Genomic DNA, 19,209 nt, shown 5'->3' on the forward strand with positions numbered 1-19,209 from the left:
CACACACACACACACACACACACACACCCACCTCATGTCAGACACACACACACCCACCTCATGTCAGACACACACACACACACACACACACACCTCTCTCAGGCACACACACACACACACACCTCTCTCAGGCACACACACACACACACACCTCTCTCAGGCACACACACACACACACACACACACACACACACACACACACACACACACACCTCTCTCAGGCACACACACACACACACACCTCTCTCAGGCACACACACACACACCTCTCTCAGGCACACACACACACACACACACACCTCTCTCAGGCACACACACACACACACACACACACCTCTCTCAGGCACACACACACACACACACACACCTCTCTTAGGCACACACACACACACACACACACACACCTCTCTCAGGCACACACACACACACACACACCTCTCTCAGGCACACACACACACACACACCTCTCTCAGGCACACACACACACACCTCTCTCAGGCACACACACACACACCTCTCTCAGGCACACACACACACACCTCTCTCAGGCACACACACACACCTCACTGTCATAAATGCCAAATATCAGAACAGGTGCAAGAAATGTGTATACATGAGGCAATACCACTTCTTAAAATATGTGTCACTCAATCAATGCACCATTAAAAGACTTATGCCATTCCCCAAGGCCAATATACACAAACCAATTTAACTGCTAGGAAAGGAGATCTGCAGCTACCAAGTACCTTTACGAGCTCTACAAACCATTTTTATGGCAAGAGCCCCACTGAAAAATCAGACAACTCTGAAACCCCAAGTGAAATAAAAAAAAAAAAAAAAAAAACATAACATTCAATGCATTTAAGAACCAGACAGTGAAGAAAAATGGCACCATACCAAATTTCAACACCCAAGTTCCAGATACTTTGCCTTCCACAAAGTGTACAGTGTTACATATGTTTGACAACTCTGCAATGCCTTATTCAATAACACAAAAAGCACAGTGCCTTAAATAGTCATGCAACAAGGAAGCAAGCACTTTATTCTCCCCGATAATTGTCAAACAATGCTATGCCTTTGCAATAATGTCATGCATCTAAAAAGTATAAAGTCATATTTCAGTATACGGTAGATCCTTAATGAGTACTTTTATATCAGAAGATAGATAAGGGGAAGAAAAAAGGCTCTGGTCCAGTAAATCCACGCATGCAAAACTATACAATGGCACCCAAACAAGGGCCAACATGAACATTTACTTAAAAAACTAACATTTACTGCAAAATGTAACCACCACAATTAATCAGTGCACAGAAAGATATACCAATACAAACGAATATGCAAACTTAACAGTGTAGCAAAAGATAATTGCGCTAGTTATGTTGCGCAGAATAGTTAACAAGAAAGTTTTGGTGTTAACGCATCATCAAATGTTCAAACCCGTTAAGATCCGTTAATCAAAATAGTGGGCAAATTGCTTTCACAGGCTGGACTGTGGTCACAAAAAGGAATGCATATTTAGCTAAAGAAAACATTTATCAAATAATATGACCTATTTTAGAAATGTACGTAGTAGAAAGTGATAAATGCAATTTGTACAGATTTGCAAGTACAAGTTGAAATTAAGTCAACTGTACACCTGATCTAACAGGGAGCAACAGATCGTGACAAAATAGTGAGACATGCTACTAGACAAATACTACAACAAAAATTAAAGGCTATATAAAAAAATCCCAAAATTTTACGTCTGATAAGGTAAACTGACAAGTATGCAACTAAATCATGCATTAAATCCAAAGGCAGAACGCTTAAAACTTATTTTCTACAAAAAATAAAGACTTCAAAACTTTTCACTATCGTAACTGTGAAAGTGCAAGTACAAAACGTACATTATCTTAACCATGCGTCTGTGCACACAAATAAAAATGTGACCAAACAAGAAGAGTAGCTCCTAGAAAAACTCACACGCAGGTAGTAATCGCACGGTAACCAATACCACAAAATGACCAGCAGGATACCCAAAAAGGCAGTGACGTTTGTAAAATAACATATCCCACCCTCAGCGCATCCTCGGAAAGATGCGATCCGTAGCTTGCCATGCTGTCAACACAACCCACCGTTCAAAGAGCCCAGGTAGCACCAGCCAAGGACCTACTGCTGCAGTGCGTCAACCGCCAAGTCTCTAACATGGCTTCTCCCATCAGTACCAGAATGGAGACAAAAGGCAGGCCAATGAGCTAAGAAGCACACAGTAACCCCTGACCCCCTCAAACAGCAACAGTGCACTTAGACATTATCTCCTATCCTCTAGACAGAGAGTCAGAAGCCTTCTTCCATGCCAGAAACAGTCTGCAGGCCTGACAAAAGAATGCTGAATGTGGAGATGTTAAGTGACAGTTGTGCTGCTTAAGTGCAGGATCTTCACTTAAATGAGCACCAGTTATCATTCAAGACGACAACCAAAACTCTTAGATCTATTAACAAATATAATTATCTACACGGTCACATCCATAAATTGCATGCAAATGCGTTAAGCTGAAGACTGCAGAACAGATTAAACATTCGTTTATACTAATCATCTTCATTTAAAATCCTTAAATCAACACAACTTTGGCTGAAGCTAGAACATACTCAAATGATGATGGATCTCAGACAGAATCACAGCCATCAGGAAGACATCCTTCCACAGTACTACAATGGGTGGTACCTACCCCTGCTCACCATCACACAAACTGGGCAGAAACTACAACCTCCACTACAGCAGTCTGTGAAGCTGCACTGTCTCCACGGTTACCATGCACACAATTCTCCAGGAAGACAGAGGCCCTAAACAAATACACATGACAACGAACATTCATAGAGTAATCCACGCACATTACTGGTTGGATAACTCTCCTCAGTCCAAGGTACCAGACAGCTTTACATCCACAGGGATTTAAAGAGCTCAAGCAGCTAGCCAGTCATACACAACAGCTGGATACCACCGGAAAGACAGAAACGGTTACTCCCACTTCCACCATTATTAATTAAAACACAAGGAACGCCACAGTCTACTGTGCAACATGACGTGTCGAGGAGGGGGACGTCCCGGTACACCGGTCAGGCAAGAGGCCTTTGTGTAAGAAGAAAAAACAAACCCTGCGTTCCCTGGGACACAGCACACTACCTCTCCGTAGAAAAGGCAGATAATTTCCATTCACAGGAAATACACTAACCTGAAAACTTCACAGATATATTATCCACACTCTCCAGGCACTTATAAAGCCAACACCGCCACCGCGCCGTTTCAACCGCCGAGGGGAGGCAAAAATGGCCGCCTTGTCAGTGGCCACAGTGATGTCACGCGCACGCGGCACGTTTACCTGACGCGCCCCCGAGTCGTCTTAAAGGGTACGCGAAAGATTGTAACTATTCTATGCACTGGTAAGTATCGAACTTGCAGAGTTTGGAAAATGTATTAGTTAGACATGGGGTAGTTTGGCTTGTACCGCTAGTACGCATTCAGCTATTGCAAGGCAGCAAGTTTGCAACCTCCTTAAATCGGGTTACCATCTGTTCTTTAGGCAGTGTGCCATTGGGGTACAAAAAAGCCTAAAATATGGCAACTGTCATGAGGTTTCAGGACAAAGATATCTCTTAAATTTCCACAAATAATTGCATAAAGCAATCATTTTGTATCTGAAACAGGTTAATATTTCATGAAACAAATCAAACTATCCAAGAGTGAGTCTTTATTTGGCAAAAAAGTAAAGGCCAATCCATTTACTGGTTTGTATGTATCATTTACCCTACACAATCTTTCATTTTCCTAAAAATGCTCCACTTTAGGCATTTGAAAAAAATGACGAAGCTGTCCGTATAGAGTGTCTACAGACTTCATGGGCTGCACTCCTCCCCTTTAGACTCGGTCTCTGTATGTGTTGCCGTCCGTGACCATGGGACATGCTTATCCCAATCGCTGTCTGGGCTGCACCCCATGTCTGTTATATATCACTACACACAACTGACTTTAGTTCTCAAACTTTTTTTCCTCCAGGTTGTGTGACTTTGTGAGTCATTTGGAGAGAATGTGTACAAAGTTGTCAAATATGTTATCTGAGCATCCATTAATTACACTGTGAAATTAAGTGCAACAATAGTTTTAATGTTTGCTTCTTGCGAGCTTTGTTATGAATTTAAGTTGTGGAACTTCATCCAGCTATGTTGTGGAAAATTGTCAACTGTGATAGAGAAGCAATGTGAGGGCCAGAGACATTGGAGAACTATGCATCTGGTTCTTACACTCTTTGCAGGCCACTCAGCTGATGATGATTTTGTTCTTCTGCTCCTTTTAAAATTAATGTTTTTATCCTGGCAAATCATTAGGATCCCACTGCCTAAAATAAATAATAACAGAGATAGACGTCTGTGTCAGGTAGTGTAATTATGCTGATAAAAAATGCCAGAATTATCCAAGATAATTTACAAATTAGTACATCTAGTGGAGTTAGATGTATTATGACCTTGATTTTAATGTCAATTAATATAGCATTCTGATATTTGGAAGAAAGGGCATTAATCATAATTACAACATGAATGGTTAAATTATAAAAATAAGACACATTCATTTATTTGTTTTACAGGGTAGGAGAGTGGCCTAATGGTTAAGGTATTTGCTTTACAAACACAAAGTGCAGGGTTTGAGTCTCACAAGGGATAATTGTTTAGGCTTACAATGGCTCGCAAGGGCAGTAAGCCTAGTACTAACCTATGAACATTTGTGAACTGCTTTGAGGAGCATTTTTAGCTGGGACCAGTTTGGAAAGACAATATATCAAAACATGCATTAAGAATATAATGGCATTGCATAGTCTGAAACCACAATATCACTGAGACATAGCAGCCATAAGAAAACATAATGGCATTGTCGAATATATCATTGGTTCAGACAAAAAGCATAATATGCCTCAGAAATAAAATGACGCAGTACAGTATGAATTGATAAAAGAAGTGCGTAACACAAAACAAGCAACAGGATATGATTTAGTAGCATTCAGTATAACTCATATTATTAAAAAAAAAATATATATATATATATATATATATATATATATATATATATATATATAACAGAATATGACCCGTTTGAAAAACAAATACATTTCATCGCAGTGCTGAAACAATGCTTTAACACTCTTTAAAGATTTAGGGGTATTGAAGACAAAAGTTTAAACTTTCATCAGTGCATCTCTACAAAAGTGTGAAAAACATATTCAGTAATCCATTTAATTTTAAAGGTCATGGGCATGTCTAATCATTCCAATTTAAAGAGGTCATTCTACCACTTTATGGCTCATTGAGTTGGCTCGTTATTGAATAATATTGCATTTTGTAACCTTTGAACAAGCTAGCTGAAAGAACGTGGAAAAGGTGTAGAGATAATGTATTAGTAAAATTGCAAGGTTAGAAAAACTTTTCAGAAAGGTTTCAGTGATTGTCATTGTAATGTTACTTAGACTTGATTTCTTCCATTTCTGTAAGGCAATGTCTAATCTAATTCTATTTGAAAGTCTTTGAAAGACATGGCTTAGGTGGTAACACTAGTGTGGGAAAATTAAAAAGGTATCAACGACAGAAAAACTGGTAATTAGTGCAGAGGATTAAGGCAAATGTCTTAAAAAGCACACGGAGGAAGACAATAAATGTGCATGCTATAATAACCATGATAAATTAATTAATTCTTTTAATTTGGCATGGTTTACTGAGAATGTCTGCCTGGGCCATGAGAGATCCCTTTCCAACGGAGGCTTGGGGAGAAAAGCTAAAAAAAAAATTAATAATGCACTCTTCAAGGATGTTGTAATTCATGCATTATACAGAAAACATGTTATAAAATAAAGCATTTATGGGTACTGCTATAGGGACAAATAGATAAAGTATATACAATATTTAAAATATATACAAAAAAAAAACCAGATATAAGAAACCATAAGAGAGTTCAAAAGAAATATTTTCACTAGGTACCTGGTGCAGTGGAGATCATGCAAACTGCTGCTGAGACTACATAGAATTATTATATTATTGGCTTACAGGCATTCTGGAAAGAGAGAGAACAGGAAATGATTAAGGTAACTCACTTTATTAGCAATGTGGATACTGACATATGTTGATGACAGTAGAAGTTTCAAGCCTGGGGGTGCGAATAAGAATCAGAACCAAAATCACAGCAGATTGAATTTAAGATCAGGCTTGAAGAGCTTAGTATTTGCTGGTGGTCAAATGGATGAAGGAAAGGAAGTCCATGCTTGATATGAATGTGGACTATAGGGCATTTCCGTAGCTACTGATCTGTGTGAGGAGGCAATGTATTTGTTTATATTTATATTCATTTATTGTGTTTGTTTACAGGAATAGTTTGACTGGACTGTGCGAGACCCCTTTTCACTGGAGGCATGGGAAGGAAAGCTCTAAATAAGAAAATATCGATCTCAATAACAATATTTGATGCATATTAAAAGAATATAACAATCACGGTGTAACAGTAGATACATAAAGTATATGAACATGTATGACAATTGCAGTAAGTTCAGTGATATAAATACGCTCAATAAATACAAGCTAACAAGAAGATAATCTGAGAAAGAAAAACAGGTAGAAGGTGACAAAATGAAAAAAAGAAGAGTTGAGCTAATGTTGATGTATGAAGACATAGTATAAAGATATACTCTGAAAGGAAAGTAGAAGCAGGCAGCAATTATACCATTCTGTTATGAGAAGGTCAGAAAGTTAGGAAAGGCAAGTCAATTTAAGATTCTTGGGGCATTGCAGTGATGAGTTTGATTGGGCAGATTGACGTCAAGGTTGGCTAATTTCTTATAGTATTACTGTAGTTGATTTAGACATATTTAAGAATTGGGGGTATGTAGTACGCTTGGTAAAATGTAGTATACTGCTTTGTGTATTTTTTTCATGGGGTAGTTGAGCTGTCTGGTAGTCAGCTGTTTTTGTAGATGTGACCCAGTTTGTGGTCAGTTTGTTTAATTGCTTTTTGTATGTGAATGTCACATTTTTGAGTTTGTTGTCAGTGATAACTGTGAGGAGTTTGATTCTGGGGACAGTTTGGAGCAAGATGTTGTTTGAGGAATAAATGTGTAAGTTATTCTATGAATTAATAAGAGATTTGGCAGTGAATACCATTAGTTTAGTCCTTGTCTCTAAGCAATGAGTGAGATTGGTTAAGCCATTTCTGTATGGAAAATATGCGCTGTACCTCAGGAAGGGTGGAGGCACAGCAGATGAGTGTGGATTCATCTGTGAAATGTATGAGTGTGGCCTTGCTAGGTGTTGTATGTTAGTTGTTTATAAAAAGGATGAATGGTACTGGACCAAGTTTGGAGTCTTGTAGCACTCCAAATGATGTAGACAGTTAAGATAAGAATGTGTATTTCCATTCAATGCATCACATTCTATTGGATACTTAGCTGGTGAACCAGTTTAAAGAGGAGACAGACAGAGAAGTAGGTGAGCAAGTGTATTTAGCAGGATTGGGTAGGATACACCATCATATGCTTTAAATAAGGTCAAGAAATATAGAGAAGACCAATTTATTTTGGTATCTAAATCGACTGACTTTATCTAGGAAGATATTGAGTGCTGTGATTGTGCTATTAGTTGGACAAAAGCCATGTTGTGAGGCATACCTCTCAACCTCTTAGGGCAAAAAATCTGGACAAAGCAATTAATAGAAGTGGGACAATGGCCCCAAAATAGGGACAATTTTTAAATATCGCCCTTACAAACCTAAACATTTGATAGAATAATAGGTTTTGCATTAGCGTGAATTTTCTGTAGGGTATCAAGTCTGACAATCAAAATTCTGTCATTGTTTTCTAAATTTAATCTTCAATGATTTGTAACTAATTTTCCACAAACCCACAATTTTATGAAAAACAGACCAAAATATGGGCAAAAATCTGGACATTCTGCCAAAATCTGTACAGTTAAGAGGTATGTAATGTGAGGGTGAGAACAGGCTGTTATTTAAGATGTATTGCAGTAGTTGTGACTGTATTCATCTTTCAATGATTTTTGACAGTTGGAGTAGAATGGTTTTAGGTCAAAAGTTTGATAAGTCTGTGGATTTACCACCTTTGTAAAGTGTGATGATATCGTATGTTGACATATTATGTATCTAAACCCACAACTGACACAGAATAAACTACATAAACAAGCCTCTGGTACTTCATACCGGTAGAAACTTTTTCCAGATAGCATTACTTTGTAAATAAATAAGTATCTAAAATACCATAGTAAAGGAATACTACATCACATTTAGTACTTGTGACTTGTGTGTTGGAATTTTATTTGTTTCTTTTATATTCTCCGTGTACAATTATATTTTAAAGGCTTAACAAGTGCCTTACCTGTATAGTTACAGTTCAAAGGTCAGAAAATACTACATAATATATTTCATTATCTTTTGCTTTATGTATTTTGACTATGATTATGTCTTTGTTAATTTGTATATCACATTTGCTCATGATTTTCAAAATGTTGCAATTATACTAGCCTTAAAAGGGTCCATAGATGCACCTACTCTGTATTATTAAAGACAGGGGGCCATATTTAATAAAGCCTACACTAAGCCTACATCACATTTTTTCAATAAAATTCTTATCACATTGTTTTGCTTTCTAGCCACTCAGAAAGATTACATTAAGTATACATGTAGTCTAGACTTTGTGGTAACCTGTATGAATCCTTGTCAGTATTTAAAGTTGGAAGAATATTACTAGGAAAACTAAAATTAGGAGGAAGAAGGTGTGAGTTATGTCTGTGTTGTCTGTTCACTCAGAACAGTGTACACTTAGTGTAGGCTTTATTGAATCTGGCCCAGGATTTTAAATGTTGTTTTTTCACAAAAGGGATTTGGGAAAAAAAAAGAAGTCGTTTTTTGAGAGTGGGTTGTGCATGAGTTATGAGTTACAAAGCCATGTTTCTTTGGCTGTTAAGGCTTCCTAAGTGATTTTATGGAGACTATTAGGCCACCCTGTTATGTGGATGAGTGGAGAGTGTTGGTGAAAATGTTAAAGAGGTGGGGCACAAGGAGAGAGCCTTGTGGTACACTGGTGGTGACAGGGTGGTATGGAGAAAGGCAGAGTACTATTTTGCTGACTGATACCTATTGGACAAGTAGCTTTTGAACCATAGAACAGTGGGGTGAGATAGATCTAGCATGGACATTTGAAATAGAAGTTTGCAGTGACAAACCATGTTGAAGGCTTTGCACAAGTCTAGAAGTAAGGAATATACTAGTTTGCCATTATCTGTAGCTTTATTGACAGTATCTATATAAGTTAGAAGTGCAGTGTTGGTACTATGGGAAGGACAGGAGTCATGTTGTGTGGATAGCAGCTCTTCCTGCAGGAGATAGTTTAGCAAATGTTTATGCTTTACTCCTTCACTACTTCCAAACTTTGGAATAACCTCCCAACCTCAATAACCTCCATCTCATACCCTGCTGTCTTTAAAAAATCCCTCAGACAACACCTCTCTACCTGCTGGTTATGCCCATGCCAAAAATAACTCCTCCTCTCACTACTCCCACTCCCTGGGGCTAGAGGTATGCACTCTCAGCAGGTCTGCAGCCATACCTGTGACTGTTACTACACTGCCTAGACAAACCACTCTCTGGGGCTAGAGGTATGCACTCTCAGCAGGTCTGCAGCCATACCTATGACTGTTGCTACACTGTCTACACAGATTTAAATGCATGTAAATAATTCTATACAATGTTACTGTTTTTTCTGCCTACCAACCAGTAATGTCTATGGCATCTATATGACCAAAAGCACATCTTAATATCATCGATTGACTACTGTAAAACTGCAATGGAATTGCTAAAAAACTGTAAATAGTGCTACATTTTTGATATTTGTATTTTTGTAATGTTGACTTTTATATGGAGCTTTTCTCCTCGGGCCTCCACTGAAAGTGGGCTCACCTAGGCCCAGTGGACTTTCCCGGTAAACAAATGCAATAAATAAATAAATAAATACATACATTTTCCAGGTATTTTGGAGATGGACGATACATTTGCTATAAGTCTAAAGTTAGCGATGTCTGTTGAATTTCCTCCTCTGTGCAGAGGGATAATGTGTGATTTTTTTTTTTCCAGACAGAGGAAATGTGGGATTCCTGTATTGACCTTTTTATAAGGACTAAGATAGGATAGGCAATGCTGTTGGATGCTATTATAAGATATTCACTTGGAAGGTCATCAGCTGAAGTAGAACATGGTTTGAGTTTGTATAAGAATAGTTTTATATAGGATGTAGGCAAAGGTTTGAAGGTGAAAGTGGATGTGGTGATATGTGGCTGTTTGGCAGGGGTGAGATTAAATGCTGGGGAATCATTGTTTGGGGAATCTATACTATCTGTGAAATAAAAGTTGAATTCTGTTGCAGTTTTAAGTGGTGAGTTATTTGGAAAGTGATTAGAGTTGAATTTTTGGCTGGGATGTAAGATCTCTTTAATGGCTGACCAGAATTTTTTAGGATTGTGTCTACTATTGTTCTGTAAGTTGTTATAGTATTAGTACTTTTGTTTTAATTTATTTGATTTTTAGTACAGTTGAGAGCATTCTGAAGGTGTCCAGATATTTTGATGTTTTATATTTGTCATTCTTTCCACGCTTTTTTTCTATCTTGCAGTAGTATTCTACTCTTTTTGAATAGCTAAAATGCATTATTTGTTTTTAGTCTCTTCTTCTAGGGGATGCAAGGCTATTTAAGATATTTAGGAAATGTACATTGAATTAATTTACAGCAGTATCTAAGGGGAGGATTTTTAGGATGTTCCAGTTAATAAATGATAGGGTAGTAATGAATATTTCTGGGTTGTTTTATAAACATGCTGTTTGAGTAGATGAGTGAGATGTCTGATTGTATAGACTAGGAAATGGTCACTGAGAAAGTCTGGCATTGTACCTGTGATGGTGAATTTGCTAGGGTCTGATACTAGGATCCAGTCTACTAAAGAATTTGATGTCTTGCTATAATGTGCGGGCCATTAATTAGTTGTGTGAATCTGTATACATTAACTTTAGATGTAGGGGAGTTAGAGGTTATGTACAACTTTTACTTACTAGTATTTTTTATTGTGGAATTGCTATGGATGTTCTAGGTAGGATATCCTCCAGTATAGCTGTATTGTTGCCAGGACGGATGTAAAGGACAGGAATACATGTTTGTTTATATCTGTTTGTTTTCAGGAAAGTAATAAGCTCTGCGGAAATTAATTTTGTTATTTGATTGTTGTACAGGAAAATGTGGAAGTTGTTGGGAAACGTAAGAGCAATGCTACCACCTTTCCTCTTTATATGGTTATTATGGATGATATTATAGCATGAGGTGTGTAATTTCAGGTAATTTATGCTGGTTTTAAGTTAAGTTTCAGTTATACCAAGAATATCAGGCTTGTGTTAGGTAATCCAGGGATGTAGTTATGTAGTTCACTAATTTTATTTCTTATGCTTCTAATATTTATGGTGGTAAAATTTAGATTACTGCTGTGGGGTAGACCATTTTGGGTTTAGAGTAGCTTGTGGAAGGTGTGAAGACTGGTAGAGATGAGTGAAGGCTGCCAGCCTAGCCAGATAGAATTGTGCAGATAATTCTTTCATTTGTAAATATGAATGTTGAACTTAAAACAATGTGGCAACATTGTGGTCTGCGGTAAAGAAAGCTAAGTCAAGCATTTCTTGTTGGACCTTTGGAATTAAAATTATTTCATCACTGCCTTTGATATTTTACAAATTGGCTCCAGTCTGGCTAGATGAAGACTTCCTGCCTATTGTTTTAAGGCTAAAGTTAATGACCAGAATTTACACGTGGAATGTCCTTTATTGCTCTAAGTGTAAAAGAATGTAAATGCAGTTTCTGTCAGCCTAGGAACACCAGGAAAGTGTAAAAGATGATATAATGTTTAGTAGAACTGCAGTTTCAATTTAAACAGTGAGAACCAGAGATTATTAAGCATTTTTGTCTGACTGTCCAACTCAGCACTGCCTGTTGTCTTATGTAAGTTATTTTAGACTTGTGTTTTCTTTTAGATTAGCTAGGAACTATAAAGTTTAGACTAAGTGTTTTTCTGTTATGTCAGAACTGTACTACTGATTTATTTTAAGTATTTCTGTGTGATCTCTGAACTCTTGACTACTGTGTAGTAGAAATTATTGTGTTGTGGTTTTAATTATTTATTATTAAATATTTTAAAACCTTTTAACTGTCGCTGATTTGTGTAGAGATAAGTTAAGATCTAGAGTACATTGCATATTTATAGAGTTTATTGTACAAAGCCACTCTAATAAGCCTTGACTGATTAGTTACACTCACCAATTGGATAATAATATTGCTCAGTAATAATTGAACACCCTTTTAAGGGCCTTTGGGTAGGTGATAATATTAGCTGGGTGGTGGCAGCCGATACTACCATATAGTCTGGGTAAAAGGGGCACAGCTGGAGAACCTGTGCCAGCCTTCCCCAGAAGTGTCTGTGTGGTTGTATAACCTCTAATCTCAAAGTGTGTGTGTGTGTGTGTGTGTGTGTGTGTGTGTGTGTGTGTGTGTGTGTGTCAGCTCCTTGGGCAGGGAAACAAAGCACTGGTTGGACAGAGAGGGTGATGGAGATTTTAGCTTGCCCAGCTAGGCTGAGATCTGGACCCAGTAGCTGTGCCAATGGGGAGTCTTATTGGGGACCTGGGGAGCAAGGGAGTGACCAGCCCCAGACTGACTGTGATCTCTGTGTGCTCTTAAGGGAAATTGCACTTTACTGTGTGTATTTGTTATCCTTTCCTCATATGTGAGACTCTCTATCTGGTGTTAGTGGTGAGGATTGAGGCTCCTTGATTGCTGGGCCAGGGCATGGGCATCATATTTGTGTTTGGCAGTGGTGAGATATCCACATCACATATTAATTAGTTGGCAAATGTTAATTGCCTTGTAGTGGTGAAGGTAGAGTGAATCCTGTAATTTGTGTACAGTGAGCTTTGAAGGTGTTTTGTACTTTAAAACAGCCACGCAGTGAATACTCAGAGTTCAGATCACAATTGTTTTATTTCTTATGTTAGCTTAGTTAGTCAGGGTGAGCAGGTAGCATGTCAGCAGAGGAGTATGGAAAGCTGACAAGGAGCCAGCTGGCAGAGATGTGCCAGGCTGGGGGACTGGTGCATGGAAACCTGACTAAGGCAGACCTGATTGCAGCCTTGGTTACAGCTGCATCAGAAAACAGCAACCAGGAGGACAATCAGACTGGCAGTGGAGATAGAATTCCCTCGGAGAATGGACAGCTCAGCCTTTCTGCACTGGACTTAAAAATCCAGCTGGAGCTAAAGAGACTTGAGTTGGAGGCCAGGCATGTGGAATTAGAAGCAAATGACAGACTGTGACATTTGCAGGCTGAGGAGAATGAGAAACTGTTATGTCTGCAAGCTGAGGAACAAGAGAAGCAGAGGCAGCATGAGAAGGAGATGCTGACTCTTCACCAGAGTCATGGAGGTAATGGGGAAGGGAGTAACTGGACCACAGAAGTACAAAAGGTCAGTACATTTCTTCTGCAGTTTGAAGAGGGGGATAATTTTGATAGTTTCATTCACATGTTTGAGAGGGTATGTAAACAGTATGAAGTTGACCAAGGGCTCTGGGTATGGTTCCTGACCCCCTTACTCTATGGTAAAGCTGTAACTGCATTAGCTAAAATGTCTGACGTTGCATGTTTTGATTATACTGCTGTAAAGAAATGTCTTTTAGAACTGTTTAAGCTAACACCTGAAACGTACAGGAAAAAGTTTCGTGAGCAGAGACACAAGGCAGATGAAAGTGTGTGTGAATATGTTGCTGAATTGAGCACTTATTTCCATAGGTGGGTGAGTGGATGTCAGGTCACCACTTTTGAAGGGCTGACAGACTATTTGGTGAAGGAACAAGCCCGTAGCACTTTGCCGGAGGACATGAGGATCTGGTTAGCTGATAAATAATGTGCCACTTCAGGTGAGTTGGGGAAGGAGGGAGACCTATACCTGGCAAGCAGGATAGCCCTGCACAGGAAGAGGACCCCCAGTACTGCTCATGGGTCTCAAGGAACCCATGGTGGGCAGCAGAGACTGCCACAACAGAATCTGCCAGTAGCAGAGGAAGCCACTAGTTCAGGTACATGTCCAGGAGCTAGGGTTAAATGTTTTGAATGCAACCGATAGGGTCATGTGGCATACAGGTGTCCACAGAGGCAAGGTGGGGAACCAAAGTTGAAGGAGCCAGTATATGGGAAAGATAAAATGCCAATAGTAGATTGTCTTGAGATAACAGGAGTAGTAAACTACCATCTTGCAGATGTCCTGAGAGGGAAGGATTTGGATGAGGCAGTACCATGTGCTTATGCAGTTACACGCAGTCAGGCTAGGAGACAAGCATATGGGTCTGGTAGCCTGGGGGAGACCCAGACAGACTGCATACTTGCAGCCAGGACTGGTGGGGTGGTTACTTCAGGGAGGAAGCTACTCTGTAGCAGTGAGACTGAATGTGAGCCACAGCTGCTTGTGGGTACTAATGTTCCCTTGGACAGAGTGACTGCAATGGTAGAGGTGAATAGTAGTACCCAAGCTGACAGTGAGGCACCACTGTCAGAGGATGTCAGACGTCCTGTGAAAGGGGAGCTGGGAAGGGGTACAAGGAGAGAGTGGAGACAGGCTCCACTCTCAGACCCTACATTGCAAGACCTGAGGCAGGTAGCTAGAGAGGCACCTGATTCTCAAGGAAAGGGGGAATCTGTATACTGGGACAAAGGGTTACTATACAGAGAGTGGACCCCTGAGGGAGGGCTAGAAGGCGAGAGAGTACAGCAGTTGGTAGTGCCTAGAGCCTACCGTCTGGCACTTCTAGCCATAGCCCATGATATTCCCTTTGCAGGTCATATGGGCATAAAATGTAAAAAGAGACATATTATGCAGAACTTCTATTGGCCTGGAATTTCCAGAGATGTAACAGGGTATTACAGGACCTGTGAGCAGTGCCAAAAGGTAGGCAAGGTAGGAGACAAGGTGAGAGCTCATTTGATGCCTTTGCCTGTGACTGGGGAGCCATTTCAGAGGGTAACTATGGATATTGTGAGTCCTCTGAGTACCCCAAGTTCCACAGTGAAAAAGTATATCCTAGTGGTAGTGGATTATGCTACATGATACCCTGAGGCAGTGGCTTTGTCCTCCATTGAGGCAAAGAAGGTGGCAAATGCTTTGTTAGAAATTTTCAGCAGGGTAGGTTTTCCAAAAGAAATACTGTCTGACAGCGGTGCCAATTTCATGTCAGACCTACTGGCTTGTCTGTGGAAGTCCTGTGGGGTGAAGCACATGAAGGCTACCCCCTACTATCCCCAGACTAATGGTCTTGTTGAGAGATTAAACTCTACAATCAAGTCCATGCTACAGGCATTTGCAGATCAGTTTAAGAGGGAGTGGGACAAATATTTGCCTCATCTATTGTTTGCTCCCCAGGAATACACAGGTTTTTCACCCTTTGAGTTGCTGTATGGGCATAGGGTGAGGGGACCTCTAGATTTAATTCGAGATGAGTGGGAAGGTGAGTGCGAGTCTCACAAGATGTCTGTTGTGGCATACATCCTAAACCTCAGGACAAGGCTCAGGGAACTCATGGGCTTGGCCCAGGAGAACCTGTCAGAAGCCCAACAACAGAAAAAGGTGGGGTATGACAGGAATGCTTGAGATAGAGAGTGTTCCTCAGCTTGCAGACGTAACAGTTTCTCATTCTCCTCAGCCTGCTGTGGGGCAGCAGGTAATGGTTCTCATTCCTGTCAGACACAACAAGCTGCAAGCAGCTTGGGAGAGACCCTACAAGGTGGTAAGAAAGGTAAGTGATGTTAACTACATGGTGGAACTGCTAGGCAGACGGCAGGGGCACTAATTGTACCATGTTAACATGATGAAACCTTACCATGATAGGGAGGCCCTTGTGCTAAGCATTTGCAGTGAATTGCAGGAGGAGTCTGAGGGAGATCTGGGGACTAATCTCCTCAGTGAGACTTGGGCTGACACCACAGTGGAAGGGGTAGCAATGTCCCAGCAGCTATCTTCTGCCCAGGTTCAAGAAATCCAAACAGTGTTGCAGGAATTTGGGGACATGTTCACTGGGAAACCAGGGTGCACCCACCTGGTGCAGCACCAGGTGGATACAGGACCCCAAAGGCCTATTAGGCAGGCCCCTTATAGGGTGCCCGAGAAAGTCAGATAGACCCTGAGGGAGGAGGTACAGGAGATGTTGGAACTAGGGATGATTCAAGAGTCCAACAGTCCCTGGGCTCCCCCAGTTGTGCTGGTGCCAAAGAAGGATGACAGCAACAGGTTCTGTGTGGACTACAGGAAATTATATAGTCGCACAAAGTCGGATGTTTACCCCATGCCTAGGACAGATGAGGCCCTAGAGCAGCTGGGTGGGGCTAAGTATCTTACAACCATTGATCTTACCAAGGGTTACTGGCAGGTGCCCTTGACTCCTAGTGCTAGAGAGAAGTCAGTCTTTGTAACTCCTTTCGGCTTGTATGAGTTCACAAAGATGCTCTTTTGGATGAAGAATGCCCCAGTGACTTTCCAGAGGCTGGTAGATCATATCCTAGCAGGAGGAGGAGGGTTTGCCCTGGTTTACATAGATGATATTGCTATCTACAACCATTCCTGGCCAGAGTACCTTCAGCATGTCAGGGAGATGCTGGGCAGACTACAGAGGGCCGGGTTGAAAATTAAGCTGAGCAAATGTCAGGTGGCTATGGCGAATGTCTCCTACATAGGGCATAGATTGGGGAGTGGTAAGATAAGGCCAGCACCTGCCAAAGTGGAAGCCATTCAGGCATGGCCTGCACCTGTTACTAAAAAGCAGGTGAGGGCATTTTTAGGGACAGCAGGGTACTACAGAAAGTTCATCTCCAGTTATAGAACCATAGCTGCTCCCCTCCCTTGACTCCTAGTGCTAGAGAGAAGTCAGTCTTTGTGACTCCTTTCGGCTTGTATGAGTTTACAAAGATGCCCTTTTGGATGAAGAATGCCCCAGCGACTTTCCAGAGGCCGGTAGATCATATCCTAGCAGGAGGAGGAGGGTTTGCCCTGGTTTACATAGATGATATTGCTATCTACATCCATTCCTGGCCAGAGTACCTTCAGTATGTCAGGGAGATGCTGGGCAGACTACAGAGGGCCGGGTTGACCATTAAACTGAGCAAATGTCAGGTGGGTATGGCGAAGGTCTCCTACATAGGGCATAGATTGGGGAGTGGTAAGATAAGGCCAGAACCTGCCAAAGTGGAAGCCATTCAGGCATGGCCTGCACCTGTTACTAAAAAGCAGGTGAGGGCATTTTTAGGGACAGCAGGGTACTACAGAAAGTTCATCTCCAGTTATAGTACCATAGCTGCTCCCCTCACAGACCTGACGAGGAAGAACAGGTCAGATAAGATACTCTGGACCCCAATATGTGAGCAGGCATTCCAGAAGCTTAAAGAAGCTTTGGGAGGACCCCCTGTGTTAGCCAGTCCAGATTACAACAAATAATTTATTGTGCAGGTAGATGCTTCAAACCATGGGGTGGGGGCTGTACTTAGCCAGATTTCTTCAGAGGGAGAAGAGCACCCAGTAGTTTATCTCAGTCGTAGGCTCCAACCCAGGGAGGGATGCTATGCAGCTGTAGAAAATAAATGTCTAGCTATAGTGTGGGCATTGCAAAAACTTCAGCCTTATCTGTATGGAAGAAAATTCACTGTTATGACAGATCAGAACCCTCTAACATGGTTAAACAGAGCCAATCAGCAAAATGCCAAGTTGCTAAGATGGAGCCTGAGGTTGCAAGCATATGATATGTCAGTGCAGCACCACAGTGGGAGTGCAATGTCAATGCAGATGGGCTCTCAAGACAGGGAATGTGGTAGGTATACTCAGGTAGACCTAACCTTCTCAAGCGGCATTTCTCAAGGATCACTTGAAAAACTAGCTTGAGTTTTTCGGGGGAGGGGGGAAATGTGAAGACTGGTAGAGATGGGTGAAGGCTGCCAGTCTAGCTAGATAGAATTATGCAGATAGATCTGTTATTTGTAAATATGAATGTTGAACTTAAAACAATGTGGCAACATTGCCATCTGCTGTAAAGAAAGCTAAGTCAAGCATTTCTTGTTGGTCCTTTGAAATTAAAATTATTTCATCACTGCCTTTGATGTTTTACAAGTCTGCTCCAGTCCAGCTAGATAAAGGCTTCCTGCTTATTGTTTTAAGGCTAATGACCAGAATTTACATGTGGAATGTCCTTTATTGCTCTAAGTGTAAAAGAATGGAAATGCAGTTTCTGTCACTCTGGGAACACCAGGAAAGTGTAAAAGATGATGTAATGTTTAGCAGAACTGCAGTTTCAATTTAAACAGTGAGAACCAGAGATTATTAAGCATTTTTGTAGACTATCCAACTCAGCACTGCCTGTTGTCTTATGTAAGTTATCTTAGACTTGTGTTTTCTTTTAGATTAGCTAGGAACTATAAAGTTTAGACTAAGTGTTTTTCTGTGATGTCAGAACTGTACTACTGATTTATTTTAAGTATTTCTGTGTGATCTCTGAACTCTTGACTAGCTCTGTGTAGTAGAAAGTATTGTCTTGTGGTTTTAATTATTTATTATTAAATATTTTAAAACCTTTTTAACTGTCGCTGATTTGTGTAGAGATAAGTTAAGCCCTAGGGTACATTGCATATTTATAGAGTTTATTGTACAAAGCCACTCTAATAAGCCTTGACTGATTAGTCACACTTACCAATTGTATAATAATATTGCACAGTAATAATTGGACACCCTTTTAACGGCCTTTGGGTAGGTGATAATATTAGCTGGGTGGTGGCAGCCGGTACTACCTTATAGTCTGGGTAAAAGGGGCACAGCTAGAGAACCTGTGCCAGCCTTCCCCAGAAGTGTCTGTGTGGTTGTATAACCGCTTATCTCAAAGTATGTGTGTGTGTGTGTGTGTGTGTGTGTGTGTGTGTGTGTGTGTGTGTGTGTGTGTGTGTGTATATATATGTGTGTGTGTGTGTGTGTATATATATGTGTGTGTGTATATATATGTGTGTGTGTGTGTGTGTGTCTGTGTGTCTGTGTGTGTGTGTGTGTATATATATATATGTGTGTGTGTGTGTGTGTGT

General features: G+C 40.5%; 1 protein-coding gene across 1 annotated transcript in view; it reads right to left on the reverse strand.

The window, feature by feature from the left end:
• PRRC2C (proline rich coiled-coil 2C) overlaps positions 1–3,336 on the reverse strand; it is a 2,776,386-nt gene extending 2,773,050 nt beyond the window's left edge. The window contains exon 1 of the mRNA XM_044086759.1: positions 3,213–3,336. The gene's annotated coding sequence lies outside the window, so the exon portion shown is untranslated. The remainder of the gene's footprint in view (positions 1–3,212) is intronic.
• Positions 3,337–19,209: the final 15,873 nt, after the last annotated feature.

This window comes from Protopterus annectens, chromosome 10.part0, assembly GCF_019279795.1.
Source record: "Protopterus annectens isolate FY-2018-M chromosome 10.part0, PAN1.0, whole genome shotgun sequence".
Lineage (NCBI taxonomy): Eukaryota > Metazoa > Chordata > Ceratodontiformes > Protopteridae > Protopterus > Protopterus annectens.